We start from the raw sequence: 17,478 nt of genomic DNA on the forward strand, positions 1-17,478 counted from the left end.
ACGAGACCTTATTCTCAGTAGTGAGATTAATACCATATCTGAGGAGAAAGAGGAGGAGGAGGAGGAGGAGGAGGAATGTCTCAGTTCTGAGATTAATCTAAGATCTTAAGTGTTAAAACTAGTCTCAGTTCAGGAGATGGAGAAGCAGTACTCGTACAACAGAGTGAATTCTGTACAGGCTATCGGTCTGCTCTACTGAACTCGCTGTAGAGGCTGCCAGTCTACTGAACTCGCTGTAGAGGCTGCCAGTCTACTGAACTCACTGTAGAAGCTGCCAGTCTACTCTACTGAACCCAGAAGAGGGAGACAAAAGTTCTTTCTCTCTCTGTAGAAGTGAGCGAGTGAGAGAAAGTTGCACCATTGTGAAGACAAACTTACCATCGTGAGAAGAAAAAGAAGAAAGAAAATAAATAAATAAAAAGTAAAAGAAAAAGAAAAAGAAGAAAAAAGAAGAAAAAAGAAGAAAAAGAAAGAAGAAAGAAAAAAAAGAAAAAGGAAAGAAAAAGAAAAGAAGAAAAGAAGAAGAAGAAGAACTCTGATGTTCCGGCATCATCAGTCGAACTTTTGAGTCAAGTTACTTCATCATAGCGAAGAACACTGAGGCAAAAGTTCCAGTGTTATGAATAGAACTTTGAAACAAAAGTTCCAGCATACTAAGCAGAACTTTGAAGCAAGTTCTAGTCTTATGAACAGAACTTACAGGGCAAGTTCTAGAACCATGAGCAGAACTTTGAGGCAAAAGTTCCAGCATAATGAGCAGAACTTCGAAGCAAGTTCCAGCATCATAAGCAGAACCTTGAAGCAAGTTCCAGCATCATAAGCAGAACCTTGAAGCAAGTTCCAGCATCATAAGCAGAACCTTGAAGCAAGTTCCAGCCCCATAAGCAGAACCTTGAAGCAAGTTCCAGCATCATAAGCAGAACCTTGAAGCAAGTTCCAGCATCATAAGTAGAACCCCGAGGTTAGTTTCAGCATTAAGAATGGACATGTGAAGCAACGGTTTCTATGTTGATGAATCAGGCAAAGTAAAAAAAAAAGTTTTAGAGCTGAAAAGAAAGTTTAGTCATATATAGTTTCGTCTTTTTAAAGTTTTGTGGTGGATTACAAAGTTGATTAAGAAAAGTTACAGGTAGTAAACTTTTTGTAGGTGTAAATGGTGAGAACTTAGAGGTAAACACATAATACAGGTATAAGTGTAAGTAAATCTCCTGTTAGAGATGTAGACGACTTACAGGTTAGAGGTGTAGACAATGTACAAGTTAGAGGTATAGACGACTTACAGGTTAGAGGTGTAGACAACTTATGGGTTAGAGGTGTAGACAATGTACAAGTTAGAGGTGTAGACGACTTACAGGTTAGAGGTGTAGACAATGTACAAGTTAGAGGTATAGACGACTTACAGGTTAGAGGTGTAGACAATGTACAAGTTAGAGGTGTAGACAGACAATGTACAAGTTAGAGGTATAGACGATTAGAGGTGTAGACAATGTACAAGTTAGAGGTGTAGACGACTTACAGGTTAGAGGTGTAGACAACTTATGGGTTAGAGGTGTAGACGACTTACAGGTTAGAGGTGTAGACAACTTACAGGCTAGAGGTGTAGACAATGTACAAGTTAGAGGTGTAGACGACTTACAGGTTAGAGGTGTAGACAATGTACAAGTTAGAGGTGTAGACAACTTACAGGTTAGAGGTGTAGACAATGTACAAGTTAGAGGTGTAGACGACTTACAGGTTAGAGGTGTAGACAACTTATGGGTTAGAGGTGTAGACAACTTACAGATTAGAGATGTAGACAATGTACAAGTTAGAGGTGTAGACAACTTATGGGTTAGAGGTGTAGACAACTTATGGGTTAGAGGTGTAGACAACTTATGGGTTAGAGGTGTAGACAACTTATGGGTTAGAGGTGTAGACAACTTACAGGATTAGAGGTGTAGACAATGTACAAGTTAGAGGTGTAGACAACTTATGGGTTAGAGGTGTAGACAATGTACAAGTTAGAAGTGTAGACAACTTACAGATTAGAGGTGTAGACAATGTACAAGTTAGAGGTATAGACGACTTACAGGTTAGAGGTGTAGACAATGTACAAGTTAGAGGTGTAGACAACTTACAGATTAGAGGTGTAGACAATGTACAAGTTAGAGGTGTAGACGACTTACAGGTTAGAGGTGAAGACAACTTATGGGTTAGAGGTGTAGACGACTTACAGGTTAGAGGTGTAGACAATGTACAAGTTAGAGGTGTAGACAACTTACAGGTTAGAGGTGTAGAAAACATACAGGTTAGAGGTGTAAACATGCTAGAAGTGTAGAAAACATACAGGTTAGAGGTGTAGACAATGTACAAGTTAGAGGTGTAGACAACTTACAGGCTAGAGGTGTAGAAAACTTACAGGTTAGAGGTGTAGAAAACTTTTCAGGTTAGAGGTATAGACAACTTACAGGTTAGAGGTATAGACAACTTACAGGTTAGAGGTGTAAACAACTTACAGGTTAGAGGTGTAGAAAACTTACAGGTTAGAGGTGTAGAAAACTTACAGGTTAGAGGTGTAAACAACTTACAGGTTAGAGGTGTAGAAAACTTACAGGTTTGAGGTGTAGACAACTACGGGAGCCAGGGAGGGAGAGGAGAGACTAACCCAGAGATCATCAAACAAGATCAAAATACAACCAATATGTAGAGACCACACACACACACACACACACACACACACACACACACACACACACACGAGGTCAGAATTTTGTGATTTAAAATAACAACAAAAACTAACACGAAAATGAAATCCCAAGAGTAAAAAATATTATAAGCAGATCAAAACAAATAAAACAACTAAACAATGAAGTAAAAAAAACGACTTTACAAACACAAGAGACAAAAAAGAGTTAAGGTGGATATCACAATTTCTTTATTTGTGAGAGAAAGAAAACAGAAATATTGATTTTAATTCCTTGATAATTACAATAATAGCATCCTCCTAAGCACTGAGTACTGTCATCGTCCTCAAAGGGTTAAGTCATCATATTCATCGTCCTCAAAGGGTTAAGTCATCATATTCATCGTCCTCAAAGGGTTAAGTCATCATATTCATCGTCCTCAAAGGGTTAAGTCATCATATCCATCGTCCTCAAAGGGTTGTCATCATCATCATATTCATCGTCCTCAAAGGGTTAAGTCATCATATTCATCGTCCTCAAAGGGTTAAGTCATCATATCCATCGTCCTCAAAGGGTTAAGTCATCATATTCATCGTCCTCAAAGGGTTAAGTCATCATATTCATTAAATATATTCACGTAGACATCGTACTCAAGGGGATAAGAACATACTACTTACTGGGCTAACTAATTGTACTCGCGTTAGCATCGTACTCAAGGGGTAAAAAAAAAGGTTCTGGTACTGACAGAAGATAAATCGACATAAGTTACAAAATTCTAATTACATTAAAAAATAAAAACTGACTAAAATATGAAACACCAAGAAGGGATTTTTTTTTTACTCATAACACCTGTTAAAAAAAATCTCACTTAACCATTTTAACTTTTTTAAAACAATAGATTTATTAAAATAACAGCAATTAAAGATGATTGGAATTAAATAAAACAGCGATAATATACAATTAAGAAGTTACAATCGACAAATAATGAAAAAAAACCCGACTAAGTTAAAAATTATCAAGCAGATTAACAACACAAAGTTAAAGACGACTATTAAGTTATAAACGACAATAAAGTTAAAAGAACCAATAAGATAACAATTACCATGCAGTTAATAACACAAAGAATTAAAACAAAATTACAAAGATATAAGAAAATTTTAACAAGACAAATAAATTAACGAGGAACAATAATAAAGAGCAATAAGTTAATAACCCAAATACCATACCCGGCCTGAGAGCTAAGACGCGAGGACAAACAATTTTAATAAAAATATGAATCTAATAATGTTTAAGAAATAATGAATACAAATTGCATAAAGAAATAAAGGAACCAAAGATGATACAAAAAATAAAGATAAAATAAAAATTACTCTGATAATTATCTAATAAAACTAAATAGAAAAATAAGTAAATAAAGAAAAGTGATAAAATATAACTATAAATTATAAACAATGCACAAGTATCATCATTGGGAATGACTTTGCTTGGGAGATTGGTATCCCCGCCTCCCCTGAGCAAGGCTCTTGTGCATTACGCAGAAGACTCGACAGCCGCACCCTTATCCACTACCTCCTAAGATGTCCCCACACACAACGCTTCCGTGACGCCTACTGGACCACCACTCCACGACCCCCTGACGGAGACACGATGATCCTCCCCATACTGGCCAGATATTTTGTAAATAATATTGATTATGTGTTAAAGGAATATCCTTCCTTCTTTAGGCTTTAGTAAGCCCCTTTATAATATTTATACTGTATATACTTGTCACACTTGCCAGATGCTTCTGGTGTCATTGTACAGGGGTACCTAGTGACAGCACTAGGATCCCGCTTCCTCTATCAAGGAATAAACAATTGAAATTGAACAATGCACAAAATAACAAATAAAAAGTTGATAAATAAAATACTATAAACAATAAAATAAAGACAATTACAAACAAAGTCAATAAAAAAAACATGAATACTAAAAAAAAATAAATAAAAGCTAATATTTATAACTGAAATTGAAGCCGATAATAAATAAATTTGAACCTATTAAAAGATAACATACCTTTACGAGGGAATAAATAACTGAAGCTGAACCAACAATAATAACTTAAATTACCACAATCAAAACAACGACAGAGTGTGAAATATAATCACAGTAAACAAAAGCGAACATTACGGCGAATTGGAAACCTCACCTCGTTCTCCTAATTGAATAGTTACCCCAGTGATTGTTTTTTCCCTGCGCTTACAATATCAGAAAGGCGTATGACCTTCCAATTGTTTAGACTCTTTACGTAATTAATAATATTGATAAAAAAATAAGAAAAATGAAAAATCGCGAATTCAACAGTGCCTTGACGACCCGCATTCAAATTAACAAAAGGATTGCAAAATAAATAAATAAATTTTTCTGTACCTGTATTACTGATAACATTGGCTTCATGTATTTGATATGTTTGTTTTGTATTTTATGTAATATACAGCAGAGAAAGAAAATACTACCTGTAATTTATGGTACAGATTACACTAGGTTATAATTTTATTTAGACTATTGCGTATTTGTCGTTCTGAAACAATCAATATATTAAACGCTCCCAAACAATCATCAATAACAATTATCAATTATTCACCAATACCAGATACCCAGCAACATTAATCATTCAGTAATACCAATTATTCAACAATATAAATTATCTAACAATCCCAATTATCCAACAATACCAAATTATCCAACAATACCAAATTATCCAACAATGGCAAATTATCCAACAATGGCAAATTATCCAACAATACTGGACCAATTTTCTACCAATATCAGTTATCCAAAAATACCAATTATCAGACAATATCAGTGACGTTTCTTATTCAGAGCTCTTAATTGGTTAAGAGTTTTGTGATTATAATGACCGGTGAGGTAACACACTCACACTCTTAACACACTCGCACCCTTAACACACTGGCACTCTTAACACACTCGCACCCTTAACACACTGGCACTCTTAACACACTGGCACTCTTAACACACTGGCACTCTTAACATACTCGCACTCTTAACACACTGGCACTCTTAACACACTGGCACTCTTAACACACTCACATAATAATACATTCATACACAAACACAATCACACTCCAACACACTCACACCTTAACACACATATACTCTTAATACACTCACACTCTTAATACACTAACAACCTCTAACATACTTTTGACACGCTCTCTCTCTCTCTCTCTCCAACTCACTCACATTCACACACTACAACACACACACACACACACACACACACACACAAACTTTAACACACTCTCCCTGTGGTGCAGAGGTCCCAAAATTCACTGGAACTCTTTATCCAATACGTCAATAATATGATTGGTCTTGTTCACGGTCTCTCTACCGCAGGAGAGAGAGAGAGAGAGAGAGAGAGAGAGAGAGAGAGAGAGAGAGAGCTGTAAGTTGTACATGAGACTTACAAAGCTGCCATAAATACATTAGCCTACTGTACTTACTGTACTTAATGTAATCTACTGCATTGCTGTACTCTGGAGATTACATTACTATTGTACATTTTACTAAGGTACATAATAGTTTATAGTAGTGTACATTCTCCTACCTTCCGTTTTCTTTATCACAAATGAACGCATCTATCGACCAATACGACGAGGGAGAATATCTTAACCAACAAGACGTCTGATGTGACCTTGAGACGCCTGGCCAATCAGCACTAGTCCCGCTGATGTGACCTTGAGACGCCTGGCCAATCAGCACTCACCGCGTTTTTGTGATGTTGAGATGCTTGACCAATCAGCACTCACCGCGTTGATGTGACGTTGACAAGCCTGACCAATCGGAACACGCCACCCTGATTGGAAGCTTGACCAATCATTAATTGACACATTATCATAAATATATCCTAAAGAAATGAAAATCACTTGAGAGCCCCAGTCTTAACATAGTCACTCTACAGTCTACACCGACTGGAAGAAAAGTAGAAAGGCTACCGGGTGACTGTCACTCCTGAACACCAGTCACGTTGTAATGTAATCAAGCTAACTGTCAACTTCAGAGCCCCAGTCATACCCACAGGATACATTCATTTAAATTCCAATAAATCAGTACTTTTTTTCCTAATAACTTGAAACAGGAGAACATATAGAATTATAATGGAGTTTCAGTGCAGTTTCGATACCATTTTGATAGCAAATTTGTATCGTGAGTCAGTCAGGTGATGCGGCCTTTCTCCCTTTTGTAATAAATTGGACTCAAGTATTTGGTATATCAAAGAATTCCTTATTGAATATACAGTAAAGGATGTCCATAAATTATCTGAACCATTATAGATACGAGTCATCAATTAAACTATACTTAACGAACAAGATCCTTCCCCCGGGACAACTTAACAGATGCAATAATTCCTCCGTGTGTTTAAACCTATATCACAAAATCTAACCAGAATGACCTCTCACTCTTGACCCAGAGGTCGTTTCGAGAATATAAGTCGTCGAAAGAATCAAAGTTGATAGCTTGAAGGCAACGCATTAAAGCAATCGAATACCGTTTATACTTAATACCCCAACATCAACCAATACTAACGAAATAACAAAAGGTCAAACTTCAAGACGAGAATTTAAAGGCAAAACTGTTGTTAATGACTCTTGAATTACTTGAGGGTTTTGTTGTGTTTTGCTTGTCATCTCCCGTCAGTCAGCTCCTTGGGTTCTCAAACACTATATTTTCGTTTATTTGTTCAATTTCGTGTTTAAGATATGACTTATTTTTGTCATGAGTGAATTTGTACAATATGAGAGGATATTATTCTAATATTTATTAATTATTAGTAACATTATTTTTTTTTCTGTAAATCCAGGAGACGATTCAACGTATGAACACGACCGCCACGCAGAGATGAACTTTAGTAACGTTTACATCCATTCCTAAGTCACTACCTGCACAATCTGTCGCCACTTAACACTTTCTCTACCAATACTTATACTTAAGACTGACTTCACGTGTATAGTACTTTTATCTGCACTTTATATTTCGATTTCGATGATTCTACAGTATATAAACTTTCTCATTGGGGAATTCGGGAGAGTCATCTAGTGAACACAGCCTAAGGGGATGTGTGGGATGTGTGTAACAAAGGCACACTAGTTAACACTCAACCTCGACCACTCTCCTGCCCGGATGCTGGACGTCTATCTCGATTACTTAATCTGGGCGGAGGGTTGAGTGGATGGGGGGAGTGGTGTATGGTGGGTGTGATGTGTGGTGGGTGTGATGTGTGGTGGGTGTGATGTGTGGAGGGTGTGGTGTGTGGAGGGTGTGGTGTGTGGAGGGTGTATGAAGGGTGTGGTGTGTGGAGGGTGTGGTGTGTGGAGGGAGGAAGAGGTTGGATTCAGTCAATTTGTATGCTTGGTTTGTTACCTTTGCCTACGGAGATGAAGAGGAGATTATGGTAATCATGCTGTGTGTGTGTGTGTGTAAGGAAACCTGTCCACACAAAGGGCAAAGTTGGAAGAAAATGAGGATTCAGTGATGGGTGAAAGGATTACCTCTGTCCCCGAGTGTGTGTGCGTGTTTGTGTGGGTCTGTGAATCAATCTACACAGGTCACAGGCGGAATTCTCTTATTGTTTCATTCCTCCTGTGTCTCGCTCTAGTACACCGTACAGGAAATAAGGGATGAAAAATAAGCAAGAAAGACGTGTACAAGAGAAGCTTCAACAAGAGGGTCGTAAGATAATGCAGCATTGTTCCATATATCCACCTAATACGTAAAGTTACCACTAAAACAACTTCGTATCTCATGCAAATACCGCAAGCTACGTTATACCAACTTGGGCCATCGTCCCCAAAACTCCTGCTATGAAACTGAATCTCAGATTAGGTCTGGGTGTGAACCCGTCCGTCTTGAGACACCCACTGACGTCATCCACCCCGCCTAGGAGAAGGCAATAAGACGTCCTTGTGAGACACGACCCTTGCCCCGGATACTAACTTTAAGGCAGCCTTACTTTTACAACACTAGCTCAGGCGATAATACTACACGGCAAGTTTACTTCGACCCAGTGGGAGTGAGTTAGTCGTCTTGATGGAGGCAGTATACTTGTTTATGGCGGCCTCATTCCGCTCCCACGTACTGAACCACTCTGTAATCTTTTACTATTTTTTGTGAAAGTTAACGTGTTATTAAGGTCACACTTAATGAATTTCTTATAACTATTAAAGTATCTTCAGTTGACACGTGTGGATGTTTACCATTACACTATAAAGACTCTCGTAGCAATAACAAATAATAACCATTTGTCAAAGTAAGCATTCATCAGCATTCTAATTTATACGAGAAAGCAACCAATACCAGCACCTTAAACACACACACACACACACACACACACACACACACACACACACACACACACACACGCGCGCGCGCGCGAAAACACAAACATTCGAATACAGTAGATTTGAAGTTTTTCCTCACGAGTGTTATTTGTTGAAGGTTATAAAAAAAAGGGCCACAGGAGGTCAGGTTAAGAGAGCAATACCTTGAAATACAGTATACTAAGGGGGCGTGGAGGAGGACAATTGTGGGCGAGTGTACTATTGAGCTGTGACGAGGAACTTTCTACCACAGCTGTGACGAGGAACTTTCTACCGCAGGTGTGACGAGAAACTTTTTACCGCAGCTGTGACAAGGAACATTCTACGCACAGCTTTCTACCGAGCTAACGGCAACTTTCTACCGCAGCTATAGGAGGAACTTTCTATACCCAGCACAGACGACGAGCCACTCAGCTGTGATACCGCAGCTGTGACGAAACTTTCTACCGCAGCTATAAGGAGAACTTTCTACCGCAGCTGTGACGAGCAACTTTCTACCGCAGCTGTGACGAGAAACTTCTACCGCAGCAGGAACTTTCACCGACGACGAAACCCCAGCTGTGACGAGAACTTTCACCGCAGCTGTGACATGGAACATTCTACCGCAGCTGTGACGAGGTGAGCTACGCAGCTGTGACGAGGAACTTTTACCACAGTTGTGACGAGGGCTTTCTACCGCAGCTGTGACGAGAACTTTACCACAGCTGTGACGAACTTCTACGCAGCTGCCAGGACGAGGAACTTTCTACCGCAGCTGTGACGAGGAACTTTTCACCACAGCTGTGACGAGGAGCTTTCTACCGCAGCTGTGACGAGGAACTTTTTACCACAGCTGTGACGAGGAACTTTCTACCGCAGCTATAAGGAGGAACTTTCTACCGCAGCTGTGACGAGGAACTTTTCTACGTCAGTTCAACAAGTGTCATCAGATCAACAGGTCGTAAAGAGGGGCGGGGAAATAAAAAGCGATTTTAGGCCCACAAAAATAGAGGTGTAAAGAAGCGGAAATGTGTTGAAGGTGGTGGCAGGGGTCCAGGACTCTCAGGATCCTACGACGGGCCATGACTCTCAGGATCCTACGACGGGCCAGGACTTAGCGGATCCTATAAGAGAACATCAAATTACGTTAGTCTCTCTGTGTGATCTCAACGTTATGTTTGTGCCTTCGTTTCCCTTGAGTCTGTTGCTTTCTTCTAATATTTCCAGTTAGGGAAAAACATTAACTTAGGAATCCCTGAGAATCCATCTTCGCGTCAGCTGTCAAGTCAGTTTGTTGGACGGGTCCTCACGTCTCCAGTTAAGGGGAAAATTCAACATTAAATGATAAAAAAATACGTTTTGAGCATGGGTGGCGTGTGGGTGGTATGGGTGGCATGTGTGTGGTATGGGTGGTGTGTTGGTGGTTTGGTGTAGAGTGTGGGTGGCATAGGATAGAGTGTGGGTGGTATGGGTGGCGTGTTGGTGGTTTGGGGTTGAGTGTGGGTGGCCTGGGTGGCGTGTTGGTGGCACCGGAGTAGCAGGGGGGGGGAGGGTGTACTGTACCAGGCGAGGTCACTCTATATTGAACGGAAGTAAGTAGGCCACCCATTGATCCGGTCTCGACTACCTCCTGGTCTCGACTACCTCCTGGTCTCCACTACCTCCTGGTCTCCACTACCTCCTGGTCTCCACTACCTCCTGGTCTCCACTACCTCCTGGTCTCCACTACTACCTCCTGGTCTCCACTACCTCCTGGTCTCTCACGACTACCTCCTGGTCTCGAGTACCTCCTGGTCTCGACTACCTCCTGGTCTCCACTACCTCCTGGTCTCCACTACCTCCTGGTCTCCACTACCTCCTGGTCTCCACTACCTCCTGGTCTCCACTACCTCCTGGTCTCCACTACCTCCTGGTCTCCACTACCTCCTGGTCTCCACTACCTCCTGGTCTCCACTACCTCCAAGTCTCCATTACCTCCAAGTCTCCATTACCTCTTGATCACCTTTACTCCATTAGCCTCCTCAACCTCCTGGCCTCCAATACCTCATATATCCCCTGTAATATTTATTGACAATGAGGTCTGTGTTGGCCTTATTTTATGGTCGAGGAAGAAAGTAATGAGGGACTTTAGGCTTAAGAGAGGTCAAGTAGTGATGATGGAAAAGAGAATACGCGAATTAGTGCTGAAAGAGGAGGAGGAGGAGGAATAGAAGATATGGGGAGGAGGAAGAGGAGAAGGAGGTGGTAATGCCAAGCTGAAACAATAAGTGTACACAGACTAATAGAGACTAGTTTATCACAATGGCCGTAAAATATATTCAAGTGTTATATAATTATTACCAGTATGTGATTATCTTTATTTACAGGTTATCTTCTTAGTACTGTATATATATGTATGTATCCTGTGTTGTGCCATTATTGTATGTGTCTGTTGTGTTGACTGTATGTGTCTATTGTGTTGACTGTATGTGTCTATTCTGTTGACTGTATGTGTCTGTGACGTGTGTTTAGACCGTCACACAACACACGTTATTTTAGTACCATGTGTGACGTATTTACCTGCGTCACCCACCTGTATATTTATACTGTGGCTTAATATACAGTTCTATTTATATTATTGTGGCTAACTGTAGGAACGACTCGATATAAGACCTGTGTGATCTTGTCTTCGCGTTGTGATCTGTACTCTACCTGTTACTGAGTTTAGTTATATTCTATTTGGTAATTAAAGTTTCAGGTGTGGTGTAATAGCGTTGGTGTGGAGATGTGGTCTATATGTGATTGCATCCTCATGAGATATGTGTCTATATCACAGGATAGATTTTTTCTCTCTTTTATATGGCACTGAGACTCTACGTTAACAAGATGCGATGGTTTCTCTTCCTCCAACAGGCAAGACGTTTAAGAATGAGACGGAGACGTTTAACAGAGTGCGGTGGTGACATTTAGAGACTGAGAACTGGACCAGTACTGAGTGAGGTCTGGCTGGTGTTCCTCGAGTGTCTGAAGGAGGAACCAGGAAGTGTAATTAATCCCTCACCATGTAGGACATTCACTAAAGCCCACCAGTTTGTAGAAAAAGACAAAAAACAAATTGTACTCTATATCATACCCTTAAAACAAAAAAAAAAAACGGAGACACCCCCAGAAGACACCGTCCCAGAAGACACAGGAGACACCCCAGAAGACCCCACCAGAGACACTGCCCCAGAAGACAGACACTCCCCAGAAGACACGCCCCAGGAGACACCCCCAGAAGACACCGCCCCTGACACACCCCCAGAAGACACTGCCCCAGGAGGACCCCCAGAAGACACTGCCCCAGGAGACACTCCCAGAAGACACTGCCCCTGAAGACACCGCTTGACTTGAGACCTCCCACCACTAGGACTTCCCGGATCCAAGAATCCAACCCATTTAGTTTGATGTCAGTCGGTCATATCGTTTAGGAGTCAGCGAACTAACTCACACAACAACGTAAAGAAAACTTATAAGTTTCAAGAGGCGGAAACACACACTTATCAGTGTAGCTGAGGTACCTCGGCTTCGCCCAAGTTATTAATGAAACAAAGGCCCGAACATATCTCCAAAACTATGGACCGACCTGCAGGTAGGGGGTCGATGTTAGCCACAAAAGGGCCGTCCCGCCCCCTACAGGGGGACAGTAGATAGTGCACGACCATCTCCTAGGACACCCGCACCTCCCTACCAAATTGCAAGTCTTTTCATCAAAACTGTAGAAATGCATAGGGGAACATACAAACACATAGACAGACAGAATGTATTCTATACATATATAGATTACGAGGTGATAAATTTCCCGTAGGTCAGTAAATATTAACAATTTCTTAAGTATTGTAAGTAAATTGTGTGTGAGATACTGATAAACACTCTGGCTGATAATGTACCTAGGTGTAAATAACTTCCCTAAGAGGCTTTTATGAACACATTTATTCTTATCTGGGTTAGGGAGTCACATCTGTAATATTGTCACGACACGGACACTGCGGCTCGCGTGTATTAGGTCGCTGGAAGTCAAACACTCAATATGTCTCCTAACCACTTGTGTACAGGTCCCCGTTGTGAAGGGGGTTAACACCCTAAGTCATATTAACGGAATCATGTTTATTTAGCACACTCGTCGCCATATTTATGACAGCACAGTACAGTACAGTACAGTACTGGTCAAAGTTTAAGAACATCTGTTCACTCCTTCACGAGTTACCGTGTTTATTACACTCGGGAGAGGCCACCGAGGTGACGGGTGTGGTGGACATGATTACTCTAAGTGTATATGTATAACTCTACACTTAACTTCATGAATAAAACGGAAAATAGTGAGTAAATTTGACTACGTCTTTCACACGTTGACCATCAGCGAATTTAGTAACATCAGTCAGCCAATAAAACAGCTGCAACAATTGTACTCTTTTTAATAGATACCAGACTGTTGATGGGAGATAGACAGCTGATTAACACGACCAGCCAGATAGTGGTTTCAGGATAACTGAGGTTAGTATAACCTGGTTCAAGGTAATGAATCTTGATCTACCTTTAGTATCGTCATTGATTTATTTGTTTACGCTTTATTTAGGCCTTTGATGACTCCTAAACTGCCGTATCCCATAAACGCCACAAGACCTGTCACACACGAGCACGTTTGTGTGATCAATATCTGGGTCATATAAATACTTCAGTAACCTCATGACAAAAGTTCAAAGGTCAGGCGTCCATAAGAGATAAGACTGGACTGAATAATAAATAAAACAAGGGGTTTTTGTCTAGAATTATTAATGTTTTCTTTCAACGTTATGTCATCGTTGTTGGTGAGCCAAGTGGCCACAAGTTCTACCCATCAGAGAGGTACTGAACTTACAGGGGATCTAAGTGTTCTGAATCTGACCTGGAAGAATGACACAATCGTCAATACAATTTTCATGGCATCATCATCCAGCAAACAAAAGAATCAAGGTGTGTGTGTGTGTGTGTGTGTGTGTGTGTGTGTGTGACGACTGGACATATATCACACGAGTGTGTGTGTAAAAACGTTCCAGGTTGATCGACTATACGTCAAGTGGACAAGTGCCAGGGTCGACAAGATGCTCTAGCCGCCACTCCTGCACTAGATATAACCCACCACAAATGCAACATCTATGAACGATCTTGTATTTCTCGTATCGGCCTCTCGAGCAGTCTTAGAGCTCACCAACGAAGGCGACACCATGAAAAAATTACCAACACTTAGTCATCGTATGATGATTGTCATACAGTAAAATATGTGGTACTCAACCCACCTCAACAGGGTCGGGATATATCGCGACTTTATAACGATTTTTTATATCGCAGCTACCAAAATTATCTACATTTTCCTATATATAGTGATAAACTTTTTAATTTCGCGAGGGAAATCGGGCAGGAAATATTTAAAAATTTTCGCCAGGGCAAACAAAGGTGCCACATGACCGCTTACCCACGCTAACCCAAGCCTTCATGTTGCCCGTGGACGCCCGCTCAGCTTCAGTCTTGATTCGGCTCTCACCACACACCGCATGTACAGTAGACACTTGACTCTCACTCTCCAATCAAGGTCACCACGTGCTCTACTACTGTGTAGTGTACCAAGATGCTTAAGCATACTAATAGTACTAGTACCACTCCTAGTTCAAGTGAGAAAAAGAAGAGGAAAACCTTCAATATTGGTGATAAGGTGAGGATTTTGGACGGGCTTGAACATGGAGCAAGTGCTTCTGTTGTCACACACCGCTATGGAGTTAACGAAAGCACCATTCGTGGCATCAGACAAAAGGCAGACAAGATTCGTGCAGCATTTGCTGCACCAACAGTTTCCAATACTACTCAACACTTACGACCACCACTTTACCAAGAAATGGAAGACGCACTCAAGGTAAGGATTGAAAACGTGCAACGCCGTAAAGTTGCTTTGTCAGGTCTAATGATAAGGAATGAGGCGATAGAAATACAGACACGTCTGCTTCAGCGAGAAGGACAGCCAGCAAAGGAAAGTAAATTCACAGCTAGCCAAGGCTGGCTTCACAGATTCATCAAAAGAGCTGAATTACGCTGCGTGTCTCTGTCAGGGGAAGCTGCATCGGCAGACACAGCTGCAGTGGAAAAAGTTAAGAGAGATTGGAAAAAAGTGGTTGAGGAAGGTGTCTATACTCCAGACCAAATCTGAAATTGTGACGAGACCGGACTAATTTGGAAAAAAAGTGCCAAAGAAGACGTATTTAATGAAAACAGAAGCCAAAGCTCCAGGATTTAAGGTCAGTAAGGACAGAATAACAGTGCTTAAGGAAATTATGTCATTAATATGTTCTGTCGTCAAGTGTGTTAGGGACAACGATCCTGATGTGGAGAGGGCTACAAGGCTACAGACTCGGCAGCATCAGCTCCCGAGTCTGGTGTTCCTTCATATTGATACTGACATCGAAACTGACTGTTGTTCCCAAGTCTAGTGTTCATTGGTGCTCTAGTTAGTAAGAAAATAAACTCGTTAAGTCAAGTCTAGTTATTTTTATTGGTCTCCAGAACCAAACCCCATTTTCCCCATTGATTACATGTAATTATATATCGCGATTTAGTATATAGGGAACATCGTTGGACCCTATCTCGCGATATAACCCGACCCTACTCTACAAACAGTTCAGTACTTCACCCTAGTAATAACAATATCATGAGCATCTGGGTGTTACTTCAGGAGCTTCACAGACACAACCTTCCCTTCCCTCACGGTACACACACACACTCTTCTTGTCTCACATTATTATAATACCTGTTTCTACGATGTCAAACAAACACAAGTTTAAGTTAGTAAAAACAAAAACAATACCCAATGTCGAAGATTATAGGAACAAGACAATGATCTCAAAACACAAAAGGAAGAACTTTTTCTCCACTACAAGAGAGAAGGACAAGTGAACACCAGCGCACTCCATTATTATGATCACGTGAACCAACACAGATAAATGTTCCCCTCCCCCCCCAAAAAAAAAAAAATCCTAGACAATGATAAAAGGAAAATAAACAATATAAGAATGATAAACGTTAATATTAGTGAGTACTGTACTGACGTGACCCAAGCACACGAGGCCACATTTGGTTTGGTTAGGTTAGGTCTTCCCTCTCTCCCTCTACTCCACCTTTCACACACCTACTCCTTTATCACTCTCTTCTCTCACTCTGGTATTTTCCTTTTTTTCTTCTCCTCCTTCTTCTTACTCTTTATTTCTTCTTTCGCTGTATAATTCACATTCCTCCTCTTTCCTTCTCACCTTTCCCTTTACAATCCTCATTTTCTTCACCGGTTCTTTTCTCTCTTAAGACCTCGTGTGTGGGCGTGACCTCGTGTGTGGGCGTGACCTCGTGTGTGGGCGTGACCTCGTGTGTGGGAGTGATCTGTGCGTTCTTAGAGTCTTTTGGCCTCTTCCCCCTTTCAGCGTAACCTAACATGATCTTATTTATATTCTCTCGGCCTCCAAAACAAACACGGGTGGCGGACGTACAATGTCGTCGGCCACACCCTGTACGAGAATATGGACAAAAACTTATAATGATGAAAATCGTCGATGGTAAGTGAAAGGTAATATACAGTCTAGTAAAAAAAGAATAGTAGTTTTCTCCACTAAACGACTTTATAGGCTATCTTAAGCAAGTGGCTGTTATCGCACATGCGTGATAGTTATCGTACGCAATTGGTTGTTACCGTACGTGAGTGACTTATCCTATATGCGTAATTTGCTATCGTATGTGAATAACTGTGTTGTATGCAAGGTATTGTTATCATAAGAAATTGTCTATTATCATACGTAACTGTTATCGTCTGTGTATGACTTATCAACCCCCCCCCCCCGTGGCTGTTATCGTATGCGAAATGTTATCAAACATTTGAGGTTTTGTTATCGTACTTAGAGAACTAGGATACCACACTCAAAGGATTATTAGCAAGAGAATGCCATACTTTGGGCACCGTAATTGAACTGGAGGAATTTCATTAACGAATTAAGAGAGAAAAAATAAGGATGCCAGGGTTATCCGCGTTCCATAGGTCGCTGACATTGAATCTAAAACCTAATTACTGTAAAGCGACGTAGATATCGTGTGAGGGAATAATATAAACACACCAGGGAAAAAAAAGTATCGTATACATGGTAGTAAATTCTCCCACAATATCCTAAGTTATCCAACTCAAGGCCTGAACTTATCGCAAACCAAACAATGAATTACTCAACAGTATTACAATTAAGGGGAAAGGTTATCGTACGTCAGGCAGTGAATTATCTCACAAGAGGGAAAGTTATCGTACTCAAGAAAGTCTACCAATGTCCACAGGGGAGATAAACTATCGTGCTTTTAGGTTGAAATTGTTGTACGTCCAGGGTGTTGATATAGCGTACGCAGAGAATCACACTTTATTTTACGAAATAGTTAAAAGGTTTAATGTA

At 40.7% G+C, this 17,478-nt stretch overlaps 1 protein-coding gene across 7 annotated transcripts in view; it reads right to left on the bottom strand.

Annotated features, from left to right (window-relative positions):
* The window catches only part of LOC121872552 (sodium/potassium/calcium exchanger Nckx30C-like), a 143,277-nt gene that overhangs the window by 35,683 nt on the left and 90,116 nt on the right, over window positions 1-17,478 (bottom strand). The gene's annotated exons all lie outside the window — the stretch shown is intronic.

The sequence above is a fragment of the Homarus americanus genome, unplaced genomic scaffold (genome assembly GCF_018991925.1).
Source record: "Homarus americanus isolate GMGI-L3 unplaced genomic scaffold, GMGI_Hamer_2.0 scaffold39155, whole genome shotgun sequence".
NCBI lineage: Eukaryota > Metazoa > Arthropoda > Malacostraca > Decapoda > Nephropidae > Homarus > Homarus americanus.